The sequence below is a fragment of the Mytilus galloprovincialis genome, chromosome 13 (assembly GCF_965363235.1).
Source record: "Mytilus galloprovincialis chromosome 13, xbMytGall1.hap1.1, whole genome shotgun sequence".
Lineage (NCBI taxonomy): Eukaryota > Metazoa > Mollusca > Bivalvia > Mytilida > Mytilidae > Mytilus > Mytilus galloprovincialis.
Window position 1 is genome coordinate 51,489,782 of NC_134850.1, and position 23,062 is coordinate 51,512,843.

Here is a 23,062-nt window from a genome sequence, read left to right on the forward strand (position 1 = left end):
TTCTAGTCAAGAGGACAGACATGAAAGATTGGTGTCCAGGATACTGATGGTGTGATTATGGTTATATCTCACACTATCAGTCTATAGCCTTCTTTATGAAGGATCCTAGACAATCTTCTAGTCAAGAGGACAGACATGAAAGATTGGTGTCCAGGATACTGATGGTGTGAGGATGATTATATCTCACACTATCAGTCTATAGCCTTCTTTATGAAGGATCCTAGACAATCTTCTAGTCAAGAGGACAGACATGAAAGATTGGTGTCCAGGATACTGATGGTGTGAGGATGGTTATATCTCACACTATCAGTCTATAGCCTTCTTTATGAAGGACCCTTGACAATCTTCTAGTCAAGAGGACAGACATGAAAGATTGGTGTCCAGGATACTGATGGTGTGAGTATGGTTATATCTCACACTATCAGTCTAATGCCTTCCTTATGAAGGATCCTAGACAATCTTCTAGTCACGAGGACAGACATAAAAGATTGGTGTCCAGGATACTGATGGTGTGAGTATGGTTATATCTCACACTATCAGTCTAATGCCTTCCTTATGATGGATCCTAGACAATCTTCTAGTCACGAGGACAGACATAAAAGATTGGTGTCCAGGATACTGATGGTGTGAGTATGGTTATATCTCACACTATCAGTCTATAGCGTTCTTGATGAAGGATCCTAGACAATCTTCTAGTCAAGAGGACAGACATGAAAGATTGGTGTCCAGGATACTGATGGTGTGAGTATGGTTATATCTCACACTATCAGTCTATAGACTTCTTTATGAAGGATCCTAGACAATCTTCTAGTCAAGAGGACAGACATGAAAGATTGGTGTCCAGGATACTGATGGTGTGAGTATGGTTATATCTCACACTATCAGTCTATAGCCTTCTTTATGAAGGATCCTAGACAATCTTCTAGTCAAGAGGACAGACATGAAAGATTGGTGCCCAGGATACTGATGGTGTGAGTATGGTTATATCTCACACTATCAGTCTATAGCCTTCTTTATGAAGGATCCTAGACAATCTTCTAGTCAAGAGGACAGACATGAAAGATTGGTGTCCAGGATACTGATGGTGTGAGTATGTTTATATCTCACACTATCAGTCTTATGCCTTCCATATGAAGGATCCTAGACAATCTTCTAGTCCAGAGGTCAGACATGAAAGATTGGTGTCCAGGATACTGATGGTGTGAGGATGGTTATATCTCACACTATCAGTCTTATGCCTTCCATATGAAGGATCCTAGACAATCTTCTAGTCAAGAGGACAGACATGAAAGATTGGTGTCCAGGATACTGATGGTGTGAGCATGGTTATATCTCACACTATCAGTCTTATGCCTTCCATATGAAGGATCCTAGATAATCTTCAAGTCAAGGGGACAGCTAACCTCTGCATCATCACATGGGAGAAAACCAAAGTGGTGAAGTGGAAGAGGGTAGAGCATCCCAGTCTGTAGAGGTTCATGTCCAGGATACTGATGGTGTGAGGATGGTTATATCTCACACTATCAGTCTTATAGCCTTCTTTATGAAGGATCCTAGACAATCTTCTAGTCAAGAGGACAGACATGAAAGATTGGTGTCCAGGATACTGATGGTGTGAGGATGGTTATATCTCACACTATCAGTCTATAGCCTTCTTTATGAAGGACCCTTGACAATCTTCTAGTCAAGAGGACAGACATGAAAGATTGGTGTCCAGGATACTGATGGTGTGAGTATGGTTATATCTCACACTATCAGTCTAATGCCTTCCTTATGAAGGATCCTAGACAATCTTCTAGTCACTAGGACAGACATAAAAGATTGGTGTCCAGGATACTGATGGTGTGAGTATGGTTATATCTCACACTATCAGTCTAATGCCTTCCTTATGAAGGATCCTAGACAATCTTCTAGTCACGAGGACAGACATAAAAGATTGGTGTCCAGGATACTGATGGTGTGAGTAAGGTTATATCTCACACTATCAGTCTATAGCGTTCTTGATGAAGGATCCTAGACAATCTTCTAGTCAAGAGGACAGACATGAAAGATTGGTGTCCAGGATACTGATGGTGTGAGTATGGTTATATCTCACACTATCAGTCTATAGACTTCTTTATGAAGGATTCTAGACAATCTTCTAGTCAAGAGGACAGACATGAAAGATTGGTGTCCAGGATACTGATGGTGTGAGTATGGTTATATCTCACACTATCAGTCTATAGCCTTCTTTATGAAGGATCCTAGACAATCTTCTAGTCAAGAGGACAGACATGAAAGATTGGTGTCCAGGATACTGATGGTGTGAGTATGGTTATATCTCACACTATCAGTCTATAGCCTTCTTTATGAAGGATCCTAGACAATCTTCTAGTCAAGAGGACAGACATGAAAGATTGGTGTCCAGGATACTGATGGTGTGAGTATGTTTATATCTCACACTATCAGTCTTATGCCTTCCATATGAAGGATCCTAGACAATCTTCTAGTCCAGAGGTCAGACATGAAAGATTGGTGTCCAGGATACTGATGGTGTGAGGATGGTTATATCTCACACTATCAGTCTTATGCCTTCCATATGAAGGATCCTAGACAATCTTCTAGTCAAGAGGACAGACATGAAAGATTGGTGTCCAGGATACTGATGGTGTGAGCATGGTTATATCTCACACTATCAGTCTTATGCCTTCCATATGAAGGATCCTAGATAATCTTCAAGTCAAGGGGACAGCTAACCTCTGCATCATCACATGGGAGAAAACCAAAGTGGTGAAGTGGAAGAGGGTAGAGCATCCCAGTCTGTAGAGGTTCATGTCCAGGATACTGATGGTGTGAGGATGGTTATATCTCACACTATCAGTTTATAGCCTTCTTTATGAAGGATCCTAGACAATCTTCTAGTCAAGAGGACAGACATGAAAGATTGGTGTCCAGGATACTGATGGTGTGAGGATGGTTATATCTCACACTATCAGTCTATAGCCTTCTTTATGAAGGACCCTTGACAATCTTCTAGTCAAGAGGACAGACATGAAAGATTGGTGTCCAGGATACTGATGGTGTGAGTATGGTTATATCTCACACTATCAGTCTAATGCCTTCCTTATGAAGGATCCTAGACAATCTTCTAGTCACGAGGACAGACATAAAAGATTGGTGTCCAGGATACTGATGGTGTGAGTATGGTTATATCTCACACTATCAGTCTAATGCCTTCCTTATGAAGGATCCTAGACAATCTTCTAGTCACGAGGACAGACATAAAAGATTGGTGTCCAGGATACTGATGGTGTGAGTAAGGTTATATCTCACACTATCAGTCTATAGCGTTCTTGATGAAGGATCCTAGACAATCTTCTAGTCAAGAGGACAGACATGAAAGATTGGTGTCCAGGATACTGATGGTGTGAGTATGGTTATATCTCACACTATCAGTCTATAGACTTCTTTATGAAGGATTCTAGACAATCTTCTAGTCAAGAGGACAGACATGAAAGATTGGTGTCCAGGATACTGATGGTGTGAGTATGGTTATATCTCACACTATCAGTCTATAGCCTTCTTTATGAAGGATCCTAGACAATCTTCTAGTCAAGAGGACAGACATGAAAGATTGGTGTCCAGGATACTGATGGTGTGAGTATGGTTATATCTCACACTATCAGTCTATAGCCTTCTTTATGAAGGATCCTAGACAATCTTCTAGTCAAGAGGACAGACATGAAAGATTGGTGTCCAGGATACTGATGGTGTGAGTATGTTTATATCTCACACTATCAGTCTTATGCCTTCCATATGAAGGATCCTAGACAATCTTCTAGTCAAGAGGTCAGACATGAAAGATTGGTGTCCAGGATACTGATGGTGTGAGGATGGTTATATCTCACACTATCAGTCTTATGCCTTCCATATGAAGGATCCTAGACAATCTTCTAGTCAAGAGGACAGACATGAAAGATTGGTGTCCAGGATACTGATGGTGTGAGCATGGTTATATCTCACACTATCAGTCTTATGCCTTCCATATGAAGGATCCTAGATAATCTTCAAGTCAAGGGGACAGCTAACCTCTGCATCATCACATGGGAGAAAACCAAAGTGGTGAAGTGGAAGAGGGTAGAGCATCCCAGTCTGTAGAGGTTCATGTCCAGGATACTGATGGTGTGAGGATGGTTATATCTCATACTATCAGTCTAATGACTTCCATTAGAATGATCCTAGACAATCTTCTAGTCAAGAGGTCAGACATGAAAGATTGGTGTCCAGGATACTGATGGTGTGAGTATGGTTATATCTCACACTATCAGTCTAAAGCCTTCCTTGTGAAGGATCCTAGACAATCTTCTAGTCAAGAGGACAGACATGAAAGATTGGTGTCCAGGATACTGATGGTGTGAGGAAGGTTATATCTCACACTATCAGTCGTATACCTTCCAAATGAAAGATCCTAGAAAATATTCTCGTCGAGAGGACAGCTGAACCCAAACCTTCTGCTTCATCAAATTGTAGAAAACCATAGTGGTGATGAATAGATTTGGAAGATAGGTGTCCAGGATACTGATGGTGTGAGGATGGTTATATCTCACACTATCAGTCTAATGCCTTCTTTATGAAGGATCCTAGACAAACTTCTAGTCAAGAGGTCAGACATGAGAGATTGGTGTCCAGGATACTGATGGTGTGAGTATGGTTATATCTCACACTATCAGTCTATAGCCTTCTTTATGAAGGATCCTAGACAAACTTCTAGTCAAGAGGTCAGACATGAAAGATTGGTGTCCAGGATACTGATGGTGTGAGTATGGTTATATCTCACACTATCAGTCTTATGCCTTCCATATGAAGGATCCTAGACAATCTTCTAGTCAAAGAGGACAGACATGAAAGATTGGTGTCCAAAATACATATGGTGTGAGTATGGTTATATCGCACACTATCAGTCTTATGCCTTCCATATGAAGGATCCTAGACAATCTTCAAGTCAAGGGGACAGCTAACCTAAATCTTCTGCTTCATCACATGGCAAAAAAACAAAGTGTTGAAGTGGAAGGAAGTAAAGCATCTCTGAGTCTGTGAAGGTTGATGTCCAGGATACTGATGTTGTGAGGAAGGTTATATCTCACACTATCAGTCTAATGCCTTCCATATGAAAAATCCTAGACAATCTTCTTGTCAAGAGAACAGCTAATCCCAAAATTGTCAATGGCTAAAAAGCAAGTGGTGAAGGGGAAAGAAAATTAGCTATGAATCTGCAATCAAATTTCAGGTGGTAGGTTGGTCCATATTTCTCAACAATGATTAGAACTTCAGTTCCATTGGGCCCGTCTATAAAAAAAGGATCTGCCTATAGAAATCTTTTGTTAAAATTGTAGGTTCAAAACTCATATGGCCATAGTAGAAGTGAGTTCTCCAATTTTAACAAGTTTATATCCCCGCTGTTTTCTAGATCAGTACTATCCAATGTACTTTGCACAGCTGAATACTTACCATCATAAAGCACAGGTCCTGCCGCTTCTCCTTCATCTCAATTTTTCTAATGTTGTTTTTTGTGAAAAAGTGTAGTAAAAAGGTTAAGGGAAGACTTGGCCCACTATGGAATGTGTGTGTGATTGGTAAGTTTTCCTTCGTTAAATGTGCTTTCTAGTATATATGTGACCTTGGAATGAATATCATCTGAATCTTTTATGGTAACAAATTTCCTAGCATTATCTAAACTCTGACAATTAAAAAAGAAAAAAAAGTCCAATTTCTATAATTTTGATGTACAATAAAATAAAATGCATGACCAAAATAAACTCATCCTTCAAACAAAGATGGTTTGTCCTAATTTTTATGACCATATTATGAAAACAGTAGATGATTTTGGTTATTAGTTTTATACCTTGTGTTGATAGTAATTTAGTATTGTACCAACATTAATCCAATAGACTATTTTCATATTACCGACTTTTGACCTTGGGGAATATATTTTTTCTAGAGGTTACCTTTTCTGTGGAAGAACATCCTGATGATACTCGCTTTAGGAAGAGCAACCTAAAGAAGTAAAATCAAGTGTTATGATCGGTACATACAGTGGTGAAACATGACAAACAAAAACCCTCTTAAGTATCCAAATGAATAATGGTGCACGAATGTAACTTTCGTTTCTTTTTCCTGTTCTGGTATTTCAAGGAATAGTTTCATTTACAATCTACCTAACTGAGGGGACCTAAATTTGCTATCAGTCTAACCAAAAGTTGTCTTGGAATTTCACTAATAACTAGACACACAGAAATAATAGAATTACCATTTCTAACTCAGGATGCGCCTTACTTAAAAACAAGATTGAACAGGCTGAAATGTCTCGGCTGGTTTACTGACCATTGATTTTATGTTCAAGGTCCTTAAGATAAAGGTTTAATTATAAATGCCGTCAGACAGACACATACACCTTCCAATATTTTTTATATCTTTTTTATACACAACATATAATTGACAATTTGCTTATGATAATAGAAAAACAGATCCCAAAAAAAATTTCATTGACCAATCAACCATAAAATGAGGTCATGAGCCTGTAATTCAGTGGTCGTCGTTTGTTTATGTGTTACATATTTATTTTTCGTTATTTTTTTACATAAATAAGGCCGTTAGTTTTCTCGACGTTTGAATTGTTTTACATTGTCTTATCGGGGCCTATTATAGCTGACTATGCGGTATGGGCTTTGCTCATTGTTGAAGGCCCTACGATGACCTATAGTTGTTAATGTCTGTGTCATTTTGGTCTTTTGTGGATAGTTGTCTCATTGGCAATCATACCACATCTTCTTTTTTATATCATGGTGAGACGATACCTGACAGTGATATACACATTAAAACCATTCTATACACCAACTATAGTTGACATATTTCTTTAATAAAGTACTTGAAATAAAGACTAAAACACAATACTTAACATTGACTAATGCTCTATGAAAATGAGGTCAAGGTCAGATGATACCTGACAGATAGACATATACACCTTGCAATCATTCAACATGCCAAATTTAGTTGACCAGATGATAATAGTACTTAAAAACAGACCAAAACACAACTTAACATTAACCAATGAACCATAAACATAATATCAAGGTCAGATGAAACCTTCCAGACTGACTTGTACCCATTACAGTCATTCAATACACCACATATAGTTGACCTACTGCTGATAGTATTTGACATAGGGACCTAATCACTTATCTTTAACATTGATCACTGATCCATGAAATAAGGTAGAGGTCAGGTGAACCCTATATGATGGACATGTAGACGTTGCAAGGAACCCATATATCAAATATGGTAATCCTATTACTCATAAAAAGTGACGATTTCACATGTTAAAAAATTCTAATTTTGTTCAAGTAGTTTCTCTGGAACAAATATATTGATGTTAGATATACTGTTCCACAAGTTGCTGAACTATGAAAATGAGGTCAAGGATAATTTCTCATCAAAGTATGGTTGCAATCCAATATAAAGATTTGGGTAAGCATATGGAAGAGAATATGACAGACAAAAGTGAAAAACTGTAACCCCCAGCTATTTCATAGTAAGGAGTGGGAGTATAACAATTCCTTCTGGATACTATCTTTTGATCATAAACAAGTTTCTGTCCAAATTTGGTGGAAATCCAGGATAGTATAAGAAAGTAATAAAAATTTCAAAAACTTTAATCAGAGTGAATATTTGCGCCACTGCCACCTGAATGTAGGATCGCTATGTCATACTTTTGAGCAGGCTCAATCAACAAAAATAGGTTAAATTCAAAATGTAAATGATAAGTATTAAAAAAGTCAAATGTTATAAACTAACCTGTTTGCTTGTTAACTAACAAGCCAGCTGAACTGTGGATTATCTGGACTTAAGGTGCCTGTAGACCAAGACAAATGCCAACTGTAAGACACCTGTTTCTTCCTTTCAATGTACCAGTTCCAAGTCTCTGTCTTGACTTTGGCATGCATATCAAGCCAATTTGTTATTTTGTTTAAAGAATAAAAAAAGGTAATTAATTAAAGGTTGAATTTAAAATTCATTAAAAACAGTACAACACCTCATTTAAAAACTTAACAAAAACAGTAAAACTTCACAAAAAAAAGTTTAACATCCCCATTTTAAAACTTTACAAAAAAAGTTAAACAGCTTCATTTAAAACTTTACAAAAACGAGAAACAGTTGACACCCTCATTTAAAACCTTTCACAAAAACAGTTAAACTTCCCAAATTAAAAACTTTACAAAAACAGTTAAACATCCCCATTTAAAATTTTTACAAAAACAGTTACACAACCCCATTTAAATTTTTGACAAAAACAGTTAAACATCCCCATTTAAAATTTTTACAAAAACAGTTAAACATCCCCATTTAATTTTTTTACAAAAACAGTTAAACATCCCCATTTAAAAATTTTATAAAAACAGTAAAACATCCCCATATAAAGTTTTTACAAAACAGTTAAACATCCCCATGTAAAAACTTTACAAAAACAGTTAAACAACCCAATTTAAAATTTTTACAAATATACAGTTACACAACCCTATTTATTTTTTTTTTACAAAAACAGTTAAACATCCCCATTTAAAATTTTTACAAAAACAGTTACACATCCCCATATAAAATTTTTACAAAACAGTTAAACATCCCCATGTAAAAACTTTATAAAAACAGTTAAACAACCCAATTTAAAATTTTTACAAATATACAGTTACACAACCCTATTTATTTTTTTTTTACAAAAACAGTTAAACATCCCCATTTAAAATTTTTACAAAAACAGTTACACATCCCCATATAAAATTTTTACAAAACAGTTAAACATCCCCATGTAAAAACTTTATAAAAACAGTTAAACAACCCAATTTAAAATTTTTACAAATATACAGTTACACAACCCTATTTATTTTTTTTTTACAAAAACAGTTAAACATCCCCATTTAAAATTTTTACAAAAACAGTTACACATCCCCATATAAAATTTTTACAAAACAGTTAAACATCCCCATGTAAAAACTTTACAAAAACAGTTAAAACTTCCAAAATTAAAAACTTTACAAAAACGGTTAAACATCCCCATTTAATTTTTTTTACAAAAACAGTTTTAAATCCCCATTTAAAATTTAAAAAAAAAGTAACACATCCCCATATAAAGTTTTTACTAAACAGTTAAACATCCCCATGTAAAAACTTTACAAAAACAGTTAAAACTTCCCAAATTAAAAACTTTACAAAAACAGTTAAAACTTCCCAAATTAAAAACTTTACAAAAACAGTTAAACATCCCCATTTAATTTCTTTACAAAAACATTTAAATATCCCCATTTAAAAATTTTACAAAAACAGTAACACATCCCCATATAAAGTTTTTACAAAACAGTTAAACATCCCCATGTAAAAACTTTACAAAAACAGTTAAAACTTCCCAAATTAAAAACTTAACAAAAACAGTCAAACATTCCCATTTAAAATTTTTACAAAAACAGTTAAACATCCCAATTTAAATTTTTTACAAAAACAGTTAAACAACCCAATTTAAATTTTTTACAAAAACAGTTAAATATCCCCATTTAAATTTGTTTACAAAAAAAAATAAAACATCCCCATATAAAGTTTTACAAAACAGTTAAACATCCCCACGTAAAAACTTTACAAAAACAGTTAAAACTTCCCCATTTAAAGAACTTTCCAAAAACAGTCAAACATCCCCATTTAAAATTTTAAAAACTTAACAAAAACAGTCAAACATCCCCATTTAAAAAACTTAACAAAAACAGTAAAACAACCCCATTTAAAAATTTACAAAAACAGTTTAACATCCCTATTTAAAATTTTACAAAAACAGTTACTTGGTGCATATGGCAGATAACGAGTGACCTAAATCGGTCAAATTGAGCCACCTCACTCTCAGGTAGTACTAGTAATAGGGCATACATGGTACACATGCTGACTGAGGCCCCGCTCAGTTTGCACCAGTATTAGCGGTTACTTGGTACATATGGTGAGACGTGGATTGAATATTTTTTTTCGGTCAAACTGAGCCTCCTCACTCTCAATTTTTGGATGCATTGTGGTACACATGGTAGGGGACGTTACTATACCTTAATGGGAGGTATAGTATCTGTGAACCCTTAGAACACAGATGGCGACTTAACTTCCCATATGTATTCACAAATATCCAATGCTTACTGATACATAGAGTTGTCATGATTTTCATGTCAGTCACTGAAAATATTTTTTTAATGTAACAACTGATGCATTTATTCAATAATATTGGTATAATAATATATAAGTTTTTTTCTTGGTCCTTTAAAAGTGAAGTTTTACTAACCAGTCCATTATCACTGAACTAGTACATAATTTTGTTTAGGGGCCAGCTGAAGCAAGCCTCCGAGTGTGGGATTTTCTCGCTCTATTGAAGACCCATTGGTGGCCTAATCTGCTGTTTTCTGCTCTTTGGTTTGGTTGTTGTCTCTTGGACACATTTCCAATTTCCATTCTCAATTTTATTCTTAAAGGTTTTTGAAAGTATGGGAAAAGTTGGGGCCATAGGGTAACACAGTGTGACAGAAACTCAACAATACAGCTCAACCAGAAATACAGGAAGATGTCAAAACAGTCTTTAACAGTAAACTATCATAACTTATAGTATTAATGGTATTCAAATGTTATATGGTGACCTTTCTTCTGTATTAAAATCCATGATAATCTATTATTAATTCATTATCGTTGATCCGTTAGAGATAGTAATGTCTCATTGGCTATCCTATCACATCTTCTTATTGGCTGAGCGGACAACTGTAGTTTTTTGTGTTGCTTACAAATTTGATTACATTTCATACAATATATAAAATGGAAATGGAGAATATGTATGCAATAAAGTTTCTCAGTTTATTCTTTAGAATGATTGTCAGAAACTCCTGTTCTTACAACAATATTTATGACTTCCTTAAAACTAAACAAATGAAACAAGTGTGGCATTAACTCCAGTAAATCAATCAAACAAGTGTGGCATTAACTCCAGTAAATCAATCAAACAAGTGTGGCATTAACTCCAGTTACAGCTTTTACATTAATGCTAGCAAGACAAATCTTTGTTTGGCTTGCTTGCTTTGCTTGTATCAATGTTTGCTCAACCATGACAATTAAGATAGGCGGGGCTTCAGCTTGTATACATCATACTTAGATTTTATTGGACGTTATGTAGGAGGTTAAGGACACTAAATTTTAAAACATCACAGGATGACAAATAAAAAGCGCAATCGTAGAAATGGAAGTAAAAAAAAAATGTATTTTTGTTTTCGAAGATATGCATTTTCATCATCCAACTTAAAAGACTGTCGTCAAGTACTTTTAGTAAAACAAAATAGCTATTCGAACACACCTACTCTGATTTTGCGATTCATTACATAGCTATTTCATTTGACCCATATATTTCATCTTTTAGTACTGTGATTTTGTTATGTTATAAAGTCAACTTTGCTATATAAAAATGATAGAATCTGAAGCGAGATGATGTATCAAATATTCTTGCTTTGTACGTTTTCAAGACAAAATATTCATCTCAAACACACCTTAACATAAGAAGGTGCACTCGCTTTTCTAATAAAAGGGATAAATTAAGTAGGGGGGAAATGACTTAATTCATTCCGTTTATTTATTATGTCCATTGTTATTGAATATTGCGCACTTTGGATTAATTTTTGCTTGTAAACTTTCAAACTGATTATTCTTTGTTTATAGAGAAGGCGATAAATGCTTTCTGTAATGTTTACTATAGTAACATTTGCATAAGTTTTCAATTTATCTATTACATAGTTAAGCAGAACAATTAGATATCGAGTCGAAGTCATGGTTATCTATCAAGTTGGATGAAGAAAATGCATAACCTCCAATTTTTTAAAAATTACCACGGACGGAGAACATTTCAATCTATAAGTTCAGTTATTTCCGTGTCTGCCCTTCCGATTATGTGACCCAAGAAAAAAAATCAAAAAATTGGTAACAATTATATCAAAAAGAGAAAATCGAGTGCACCTTCTTATGTTAGTGTGTGTTTGAGATGAATATTTTGTCTTGAAAACGTACAAAGCAAGAACATTTGATACATCATCTCGCTTCAGATTCTATCATTTTAATTTATATAGCAAAGCTACAGGTTGTTGGGTCAAATGAAATACCTATGTAATGAATTACAAAATCAGAGTAGGTGTGTTCGAATAGCTATTTTGTTTTACTAAAAGTACTTGACGACAGTATTTTAAGTTGGATGGTGAAAATGCATATCTTCGAGAAAAAAATAATCTTTTTTTGGCTTCCATTTCTACGATTGCGCTTTATATTTGTCATCCTGTGATGTTTTAAAATTGAGTGTCCTTAACCTCAAACATAACGCCCAATAAAATTAAAGTATGATGTATACAAGCTGAAGCCCCGCCTATCTGAATTGTCATGGTTGAGCAAACATTGATACAAACAAAGCAAGCAAGCCAAACAAAGATTTGTCTTGCTAGCATTAATGTAAAAGCTGTAATCAATCAAACAAGTGTGGCATTAACTCCAGTAAATCAATCTATTCAACACATATTCAAAGTGTCAAAACATCTTATAGAATCTATGAGATAAAGGAAGGATACATATACATTTTCCAAAGGTCTATTTGTGTGGTATGTCTCTAAGCACACCTATTTTTCTAACATTTCTGTTTTTTTTTTCTTTAATAGATTAAAGGTTACAATCATGTAACTATTAAAAGTATTAAGAAAATTCTTCATTTCATACACAGAAGTAAGCATCTAAAACAAATTCTCACTCAAATCACAAAAAGAAAGTAAAATTAAGATATTCATGTTTTTAAATGCACACACATTTTTGTTTGTAACATCTGATTCTTTGTCTTGTAAGTCTTCATGTGATAAATGTCATACAAATGCTAGTCAGATACATCCACTCTTTGTAATAACTATCAAATATGAATTATTGTCTCATGATTCAGTGCTGTTCTAAGACCATCTATTTAAAGGTAACTCTTTGCTGTTGTGATTCCTCTTCAAACAATAACTTGCCCTGAACTTCTCTCAACTGAAAAATAAAAAAACAAGATTCATATACCTAAATTATGCTACTAGTTGGAGTTAATTAAATCATCCTAAAACCAAACATTCATATGCAAAATTAAGGTCAGTTGAATATTTAAATTGGTAAATGAAAATGATTGTCTTTGTTTCATGTCAGCCATATTTGTTTTTTTGTAAAATTTAACCCAAGGTTATTTTCTGTTCATCCTGTGGAAAAATCTAACCCTTTGTTTAATCCTTGGTTAAATTATTTAGATTTAACCTTGCTTCAGACCTCTGTTCAAATTTTAACCACAGGATAGTTTGTCTAAAAGTATGATTCCCTTTTATTACAAGATTGGAAAGGTCTCTTTATGTTTTAAATACAACATTTTCTCTGCTTCTACGATCATTGGTAACAGTGGCGGATCCAGAACTTTTCCTAAGGGGGGCCCATTGACTGACCTAAGGGGGGGCCCACTCCAGTCATGCTTCAATGATTCCCTATATAATCAACCAAATTTTTCCCACGAACTTATATTAATCCCTTTCCACTTTGCGGGTGCGAGTGCTGCCATGTAAAATAATCAAAAGTTTCAAAGAAGATAGACGACGACTGAGGGGGCTGGGCCAAATATACCACATGGAAATGAGATAAGCCAATACTTATACAACTGCATACCAAATACCATTAACCTACAACTAGTGGTTTCCCATAAACTGACCTAATCACAAACTAATACATTGTTTTTTCTATGGTCGGGTTGTTGTCTCTGACACATTCCCCATTTCCATTCTCAATTTTATGTAAAATTAGCAAAAGTTTCAAAGTAATACATTGTTGACGCCTGAAACAGCATACCTATGTCTAGCTTTTTGGCTCTGTTAAGGTGTGGCAAAAAAAATCCTATTCTTAATATCTTATTTTATGAACACTAAACCCGCAAGGTCTACATTGAATTGATTGTGTGTAGTCAAAACCTGTTATAATCTATTGTAAATTCAGAAATTATTGCGAAGTTTTTATTATTGCGAAAAATGCAACAGGGTTATAATCTCAATAATTTAAACTTGCATTCTGAAATAATTTATATGAATTAAACAGGATTTTTTCTCAATATCGCAAAAATTAAAATCGCATTTTAGTCTAATAAAATGACAAAATCACAATAATAAATACACGCCATAATTTGTAAATATACAGTACATGTTAACATTGATTTTTATCAACGGGAACATGATAAAGTTTATAGTTTAAGTGTAGAGTACACTTACATCACATCGAGTTTAGCCCAATGTGAACACAAACACGGCTAGTATAGATGTATATTGCTCCCTGTGAAAGTATACTCTTTCAATTTTTCATGGTTTAAGCAAATGTAACATGTTGGTTGGTTTTTGTCGAGCCTTCGACTTTAGTCGAAAAAGCGAGACTAAGCGATCCTACATTCCGTCGTCGTCGGCGGCGTCCACAAATATTTACTCTGTGGTTAAAGTTTTTGAAATTTTAATAACTTTCTTAAACTATACTGAATTTCTACCAAACTTGGACAGAAGCTTGTTTATGATCATAAGAAAGTATCCAGAAGTAAATTTTGTAAAAATAAAATTCCATTTTTTCCATATTTTACTTATAAATGGACTTAGTTTTTCTGCGAGGAAACATTACATTCACTCTGTGGTTAAAAGTTTTTAAAATTTTAATAACTTTCATAAACGATCCTTGATTTGTACCAAACTTGGACAGAAGCTTGTTTATGATCATAAGATAGTATCAAGAAGAAAATTTTGTAAAAATAAATTTCCACTTTTCCGTATTTTACTTATAAATGGACTTAGTTTTTCTGCGAGCAAACATTACATTCCCTCTGTGGTTAAAGTTTTTAAAATTTTAATAACTTTCATAAACTATCCTTGATTTGTACCAAACTTGGACATAAGCTTGTTTATGATCATAAGATAGTATCAAGAGGAAAATTTTGTAAAAATAAATTTCCACTTTTCCGTATTTTACTTATAAATGGACTTAGTTTTTTTGCCAGAAACAAAACATTCACTCTGTGGTTTAAGTTTTTAAATTTTTTATAATGTTCTTAAACTATCCTGGATTTCTACCAAACTTAGACAAAAGCTTGTTTCTGATCATAAGATATTATTCAGAAGTAAATTTCACTTTTTCTGTATTTTACTTATAAATGGACTTAGTTTTTCTTCCAGTTAACATTACATACAGTCTGCAGTTAAAGTTTATAAAACATTTATTAGATTCATAAACTATCCTGGATTTTTTTACCAAACTTAGTAGCTTCTTTCAATCAAAAGACAGCATCGAGAGGAAAATTTTTATTGATGTTTTTCCTCAGTTTTGTTGAGTCTGCGATTAACAGCAAAAGTAGGCGAGACACTGGGTTCCGTGGAACCCTTACGAATTTTTAATTAATTCATGGGATTCTAGAAATCTTAATAAAAATTTAGAAACAAAGATTTTTTAAAGAAATCATATTTTGTTTTATAAAGATTTGCAGCATTTTGAAAATAATGTATCCATTTTCACATACTTGTTTGTCTTTCATTACTACCAACATTTGTCAAATTTTTAATTGACTATCACTTTTGAAAATAAGTTAAGTTATGCTTATAAATTTTAAGCATTGAAACAAGAAAAGGGTACATAATCCTTAAATAGACAAACACATACTAACTAAATAAATGAAAATACTGATCTTACCATGCATATTGTACAAAAAAATCCATCTCCTATTATTCAGTAACATCACCAGGTCATTAAAACATCAACATTCTGGTCCTATACAAAATATAAATATAACCTACATAAGTCAAATGAACTAATTCAAAAATTAGTATTCACAAACATTAAGTATAATTCAAAGACTTTATTTTGGACCTTTTGTAATAATGATATAGCTACTATTAAGTGTCTGTTTGCAATGCGCCGACGTATAGTCATCAATGTGGTGATGGATCGTCGTACGATGTAGATGCAGATGCTACATGTATTGTACCAATACATGTATCATTTAATATTATCTATGATATATCATTTCTCATGGAAATACTTCTTTAAAATAATATATCTATCATTCATTCACAATCATTCTGACTTAAAAAAAAAAAACACATCTTCTCTCTAATTCAAACATGAGACTTAAAGCTTCTATAACACAACTATAGGAAAACTGTGCAAATATTTAAGACTTCGATTGAAATAAGTCACTAAACTATTTCTAATCGGATTTAGAAATAGTTTAATTGTGGCTGCTGTATATTTTTGCTATATATACAACTGATTTACTACATGTACTACATTTGCATGTTTCTAGAGATCCCTATCAATAAGTTGAGAAAACTGACCTTATGTTTCTTTTTTAAATTAATTTAAGCTGTCCACTAAATATGAATACAAATTATATCATAGAACAGCATTAAACACCATTCAGTTCAAAATAAATCCTATTCTAACTAAACAGTAGATTATTTCCCTCCAAAATAGACATGTGACTCAATTAACCAATTATCATACAGAGCAGAGTTTTCATAACACAAACTGGTAAAACCTAGAGAGTTAAAACTAAACTATCAAAACTCACTGAGCCATGATGAATTCTTACAATAATTATAACCACTGATGCATGACTAGAAACTACTCAATAAATACTAAAAATAAAAATATATCAAACTCATCAGGTATATAATAAATTATATCAAAATCTAATACAGAAATAAAAATAATAAAAATTGCAAGTTACCACATATAAACCATGTAGAGATAGATTGGTTGTTGTTTGATTAATGTTCAGTGGCAAGCATTTCATGCATATTAAGGACGCAGACAAATTATCAATCAATGCAATCAAAATTGGACCAACTACAATGGGAAAGAGGTAGTGCCAATTAATAATCATTTTGAATTTGCAAATCTAAGCAGTTTAGGTAGGGCCATTTACCCTTTGAATTTATTCAAATACACTATTGCCAACATTACCATTTTAGGTAGGGCCTATTCCCATTTGAATTCATGTAATACACCATTGCAAATAACTTTACCAATTTACTTTATGCAGGCCAGCCCCCTTATGAAATTTAAAATGTTGCTGCAGCATTGCCACAGCGTTGCGGCTTTAAAGCTGCTACCTAACCAGGTTGCCAGAGGATTGTTGCCGGAGTAGTGCCGGATGATGCTGCAAGCGGCATTGTTCTGGCATCATTGTGACACTAATTTCTTTCAAAATTAATGAGCACCACAATATAGCCAGAAAATTTGATGATGTCATTTCCAGCGTTTTTAGCTATTCCCTGTACTAGTGTGTTAGAAATCCATCATGTTGCTTGTGATTATAATTGTATTGAAGAATTTGGTGTTCTAGCTGGTTTTTTTTGGAAGATTTGAAGACTTGTAAGTAAACTCATATCAAGTAATTGCATGTATAGAAAAGATCAATCTTGCATTGTGTATTTCAATAACATGGCCTCATCTGAGTTCACTATACATGTACATGTATCTGTGAAGTTTGTGTTGGTTTTTTTTTTTTGCAGCAGTTTAATTGCATACTTGTAGTTTGGTAAATAACACAATATTATTTGCTAAACTAAGGGCACATTAAAAATTTTCATTTTTTTTTTATATATAAATGCAGATACCGCTGACATTTATTTTATGTGCCTGTGCATACAAATTTATAATGCATGAATGCATGTCATATATATGCATTGACAACTTGTTTTTGCCGGCACAATACATTTTATACAAAACACGGCCTATTCGCATGTTTTGTCACTAATATGCAAGAATATAGCCGTAGTAGCGCCGCAACAGTGCCACAATCATAATGCCAGAAAACTAATTTGCATACGAATTACGCTATAGCCGCATCAGTGCCGCAACATGATGCCAGAATATTGCCGCAACGGTGCCAGAATATAGCCGCAATTATGGTGCCAGAAAACTAATTTGCATACGAAATATGCTATCGCTGCATCGAAGCCGCAACAGTTTGCAGCAACAAAGCCGCAGCATAGCCATACTGCTGCCGCAACTATGTGCCAGAGGGCTTATATTTCCGTAAGGAGGGCCTTTGAATTCACCATTGCAAACAAACCAATCAAACAAACCTGAATTTCAAAAGGCTTATATATAACCATTTGCTAGTATATATTTGTATAAAGAAACTACGTATTAACTCACAATAAAGGCTATTTGAGGTATCAAGCTACAACCTAAATATGTCAAATATAGCACGTGTACCACATGGCATGCATCCTGTTTTTGTGTTTCCTTCTGGAGATGAATTGGTGCAGGGGAATGAAACAAAGGCCGTGTTCACATTGAACTAAACTCGGTGTTGTGTTAGTGTAACTCACACATAAACTAAACATAATTACGTTCCCATTGATAAAACTCAATGTTTACATGTAGTTTAAATCATGTTTTGTCTACATGCAGTCGTTAGTCGATGTAGGCCTTGTGTACATTAAGTGTACACGAAACTAAACATTCAGAACTTTAATTTTCCCATGTCAAATGATATTTAAAAAAAACGATTTTTATATAAAATTGCTAGTCATAATGTAACTGTTTATTTCTTCCTCTGTGATATTTTATCTTGAGGATAATTTGTCCCGGTATTTTTTTCCAGGCATGGTATTTCACAGGTTTATTTTTTCCAGAGGAGTGAAAATCTATCTTTGTTATGCGGATAGTATGTACCGGTATATATTTGCCGTACTATATTTCACAGAACCGTGTGAAATAGAGTCCCATTAACTACTATGAAAGTTACTCACAATCAATATATACCCGACTATAATTATAAAATGTTTCACAAAGGTAGACCAAATTTGCATAATTTATCAAAGGGAGGTAATTATGAGCAATTTATATTTTAAAGATATTAATATAATATATTTCTGAATCTATTTAATAGTGAAATTTTTCCTTGAATCTTATTTTTTATATATTCATTTATATAAAAAGATGACTTACAACTTGATTTAATAAGACAGATAACATTTCACAGGTAAAAACTATCCAGCTGTTAAACATGCTTTTGTTCCAATATATTGTTATGCTATGATTTATCTGATTTCAATATAATCAACAACTACATATCTGTCCCCAGACAAAACTATTTATATATATTTAAAAATATCATCTAATCAAATTATTCTATTACTGTTAACAGTAGTAATGCAATATATTTCTACCTTACTTTTAAATTTATATTTGTACTGAGATCTGAAAACAGCTCACTTTTACATGTATTTCACTAACCTTATTTAATCATGATATTATTTTCACAATTACGATCTTTGAAATTACTTCTGGTTTTGTCCCCTATGTTTCATAATAATTTTCTTTTTAAAAGGATGATATTGACTTGAATATTTCAGGAAATTTTTTCAAGGATAATTTGTGAAATTATTTCCCATTATAATACATTTCTTTTTAACAATTTAGCTTTATTTCAAATACACTATTATCATTTCATAGTATTTTTAAAGGATAAGTTTTTTCTAATAACTATTCATTAAGTTAACTACCCAGATAGAATTTAATGGCAAAGGAAAAAATATCCCAGGGAAATCTTTTCCTCCGGATAAAAAAATAACAACAACTACTGTGACATTTTTTCCTCCGGATCAAATTTCACCCGGATATAATTTTGCTTTACAATAACACTTATTAATAAAGTTCTTTACAGAAATATTTGTCTGAAACTTGATATATTTATTTGTTATAAACACACTTTACGTAGCCTTATTAATCCCTTATCAAGACTCATCCATCATCATTGCCGAACACATTCACTTGAAAAGGTCTTCCCGAATCGACTGGACGTACACACTGATAGAAATGTTTGCCACTGGTCTTTACTCAAACAACGTTTCACTCATAAATGCATCACTGAAAAAGGGTGAGTTTAATTGTTTGTTTGTGTATTATCTCAGATCCGTTGAAATACAATTAGAAATAAAAAAACAACATTACCCCCTCCCTTTGCCAAATACTCCTTGGAGAAAAAATACCATTTGAACATTTGAAACAAACCGAAAAGATAGAAATGTAGTTATCCTTAACATCGCAATTATTTTTCTTCGTCTGAAGCACACTCATGCAGCCTACGTGTTTAATGCGTAATCGAGACATCTTTAAACTACTGCAAATCATCCAAAATGACTTTCTTAAAGGAGCAACCACTTTACCTTAAAAAAAAGGGGGGGGGGTTCTGAGTCAGAACTTTTTCTCGCGCGAAAGATTATATTTGTTTTTTTTTCGATGGTACCAATTCAATATTTAACACTATAATGTATTGGAAAACTTTGGATTCCGAATATTTGTTCATTCTAAGCATCTGTATGACCCGATGACAATCAAATTGTGGAAAAATCCATCCCCCCTTTTTTTAATGTCAAATGGTCGTTCCTTAACTGCTAGAAAAGTTGTTCGAAAATTTGAATTCGGTTGTACGTAATGAACATTTAAATGACATATAGTTTACAAGCGTGAACAAATCTTATGTACAGGTGTATAGGGTATAGATGTGAACAAATTTAATGTAAAACTAGTGTACATTACATTAAACCAAGTTAAAACATGTTTACTGTACACCGCGTTTGGTGTGAACACGGCCAGACTCTTCCTTAGTTTTGTGTGGGACTGGTTTTCATGTCACTGTACACAGAGTTATATAGATCGATATAATAAACACTAAAAAAAAGGGGGGTGTTAAATTTTGGCATATTTAGTAATTTCTGCTTCTGGTCAAATGTAAATACATTACAATAACTCATTTTTTATTTTATAGTGAATGATTGGTGTCCTCAAAAGACAAAACCCAATTTTAATTGCTTTTATAAATTTGGAATCAAATCCTATCTTCTAAGATTACAAAGTACGTATCTCGTGAATTTTTTAATATGTGGCTATATTGTCTTTGTTTTTCAGATTTTTTTTGTGTGTAATGCATTGTATATATATATATAGAAATATATTTTTTCCAATGAATACTCATTTTTTTCCTAAAATAAAACAAAATATGTTCAACATCTTGTTGTATAGAAACTTTGTATTAACATGAAGGTTTTGGTATATTTGTCACTGAGACAAAACATCCAAATGCAACAATGACAAACAAACAATAGACTACAGGTTTTCTGGCTTAGGAAAATGGCAAGGAAAATAATCAATCTGATGGAAATCATAACTTTCATCATGATACATTAGATTTTTATGTTTTTCTTGTCAGGCCACAAAGGGTCATGTTAAGATGACTGAAAGCAGATTTTTTTTTAAAATCTGAATCATAGCGATTTTAGATTCTGTTAACAGCCTCTCAATTATGGAATTACCGTTCCACCACGAATGTGACTGGCCTACCGAATTTATCTATTTACCGGATTTGTAATAACATGAGTAATACGACGGGGCACATGTGGAGGAGATCTGCTTACCCTTCCAGAGCACCAATCACCCCAGTTTTTGGTGGGGTTCATGTTGCTTAGAATTTAGTTTTCTATGCTGTGTTTTGTGTACTATTATTTTTCTGTTCGTCTTTTTATTTTTTAGCCATGGTGTTGTCAGTTTATTTTCTATCTATGAGTTTGACTGTCCCTCTGGTGTATTTCGCCCCTCTTTTAGATTGTCTGTAGTTATAATAATTTAAGACATCTATAACTTTGTGAAAACATTGCATTTTTTTTTTTTATCAAATTTGGACAGAAGTTTACTTGAGAGCTGTGTCCCTCATCTGACTCTACTTTGGTTTTGGAAATCATAAAAATCATAACAGATACCCAAATAATAGTTGTGGCTAAATTTGGTTTAATATTGGCTCCGTATTCTGGTGGCCATCTTGGACAGTAAATCAGCAACAAAGAAGCAACACTTCATCAGCACCCCATAAGGAACGTTTTCATTGGTTTCATTTCATTCAGCGGTTCTCTAAAAGAAGACATTTATATATATTTGCCTTAGGGTCCCATGTTAAACTAAGCCCCCTCCGCTGGCAGTCATCTTGAATGATGGATCTGCTTCAAAGTAACAACACTTGGTCAGTATCTCATAATGATCATTTATGCCATGTTTGGTTACATTCCATTCAGTGGTTCTCTAAAAGAAGACATTTATATATATTTGCCTTAGGGTCCTATGTTAAACTAAGTCCCCTCCGCTGGCAGCCATCTTGAATGATGGATCTGCTTCAAAGTAACAACACTTGGTCAGTATCTCATAAGGAACATTCATGCCATGTTTGGTTTCATTCCATTCAGTGGTTCTCTAAAAGAAGACATTTATATATATTTGCCTTAGGGTCCTATGTTCAACTAAGTCACCTCCGCTGGCCGCCATCTTGAATAATGGATCTGCTTCAAAGTAATAACACTTGGTCAGTATCTCATAAGGAGCATTCATGCCATGTTTGGTTTCATTCAATTCAGTGGTTCTTTAAAAGGAGACATTTGTATGTATTTCCCTTTAGATCCTATGTTAAACTTAAAGTCCCCTGCTTGTGGCCATCTTGGATGATGGATCAGCTTCAAAGTAACAACACTTGGTCAGCACTTCATAAGAAACATTCATGCCATGTTTGGTTTCACTCCATTCAGTGGTTCTCTAAACGGAGACATTTGTATGTATTTCCCATAGGGTCATGATGTTAAACTAAGTTACCTGCTGGTGTCCATCTTGGATGATGGATCAGCTTCAAAGAACAACATTACTTGGTCAGCACCTTAGAATGAACATTCATGCAATGTTTGGTTCCATTCCATTAAGTGGTTCTCTAGAAGAAGTTCAAAATATAAAAAGTTAACCAGGCAGGAGTACAACAACAAAGGACGCCAAGTGATAAAAATAGCTCACTAGGTCCATGAGATAAAAAGGGGAGATAATACCAAAGGAGGAAATCAAAAACCATCAGTATTGTCAAAACAGCAATCCAAAAAAAAAAGGGTAGTACGCCCTCTTCCACCCACCCTTG

At 33.7% G+C, this 23,062-nt stretch overlaps 1 long non-coding RNA gene across 1 annotated transcript in view; it reads right to left on the reverse strand.

Annotated features, from left to right (window-relative positions):
* LOC143056260 (uncharacterized) overlaps nt 1-10,141 on the reverse strand; it is a 33,739-nt gene extending 23,598 nt beyond the window's left edge. The window contains exons 1-2 of the long non-coding RNA XR_012972271.1: nt 7,831-10,141; nt 5,985-6,033 (exon numbers count right to left, since the gene is read on the reverse strand). This is a non-coding gene — a long non-coding RNA (uncharacterized LOC143056260). The remainder of the gene's footprint in view (nt 1-5,984; nt 6,034-7,830) is intronic.
* Between the last annotated feature and the right edge of the window lie 12,921 nt (nt 10,142-23,062).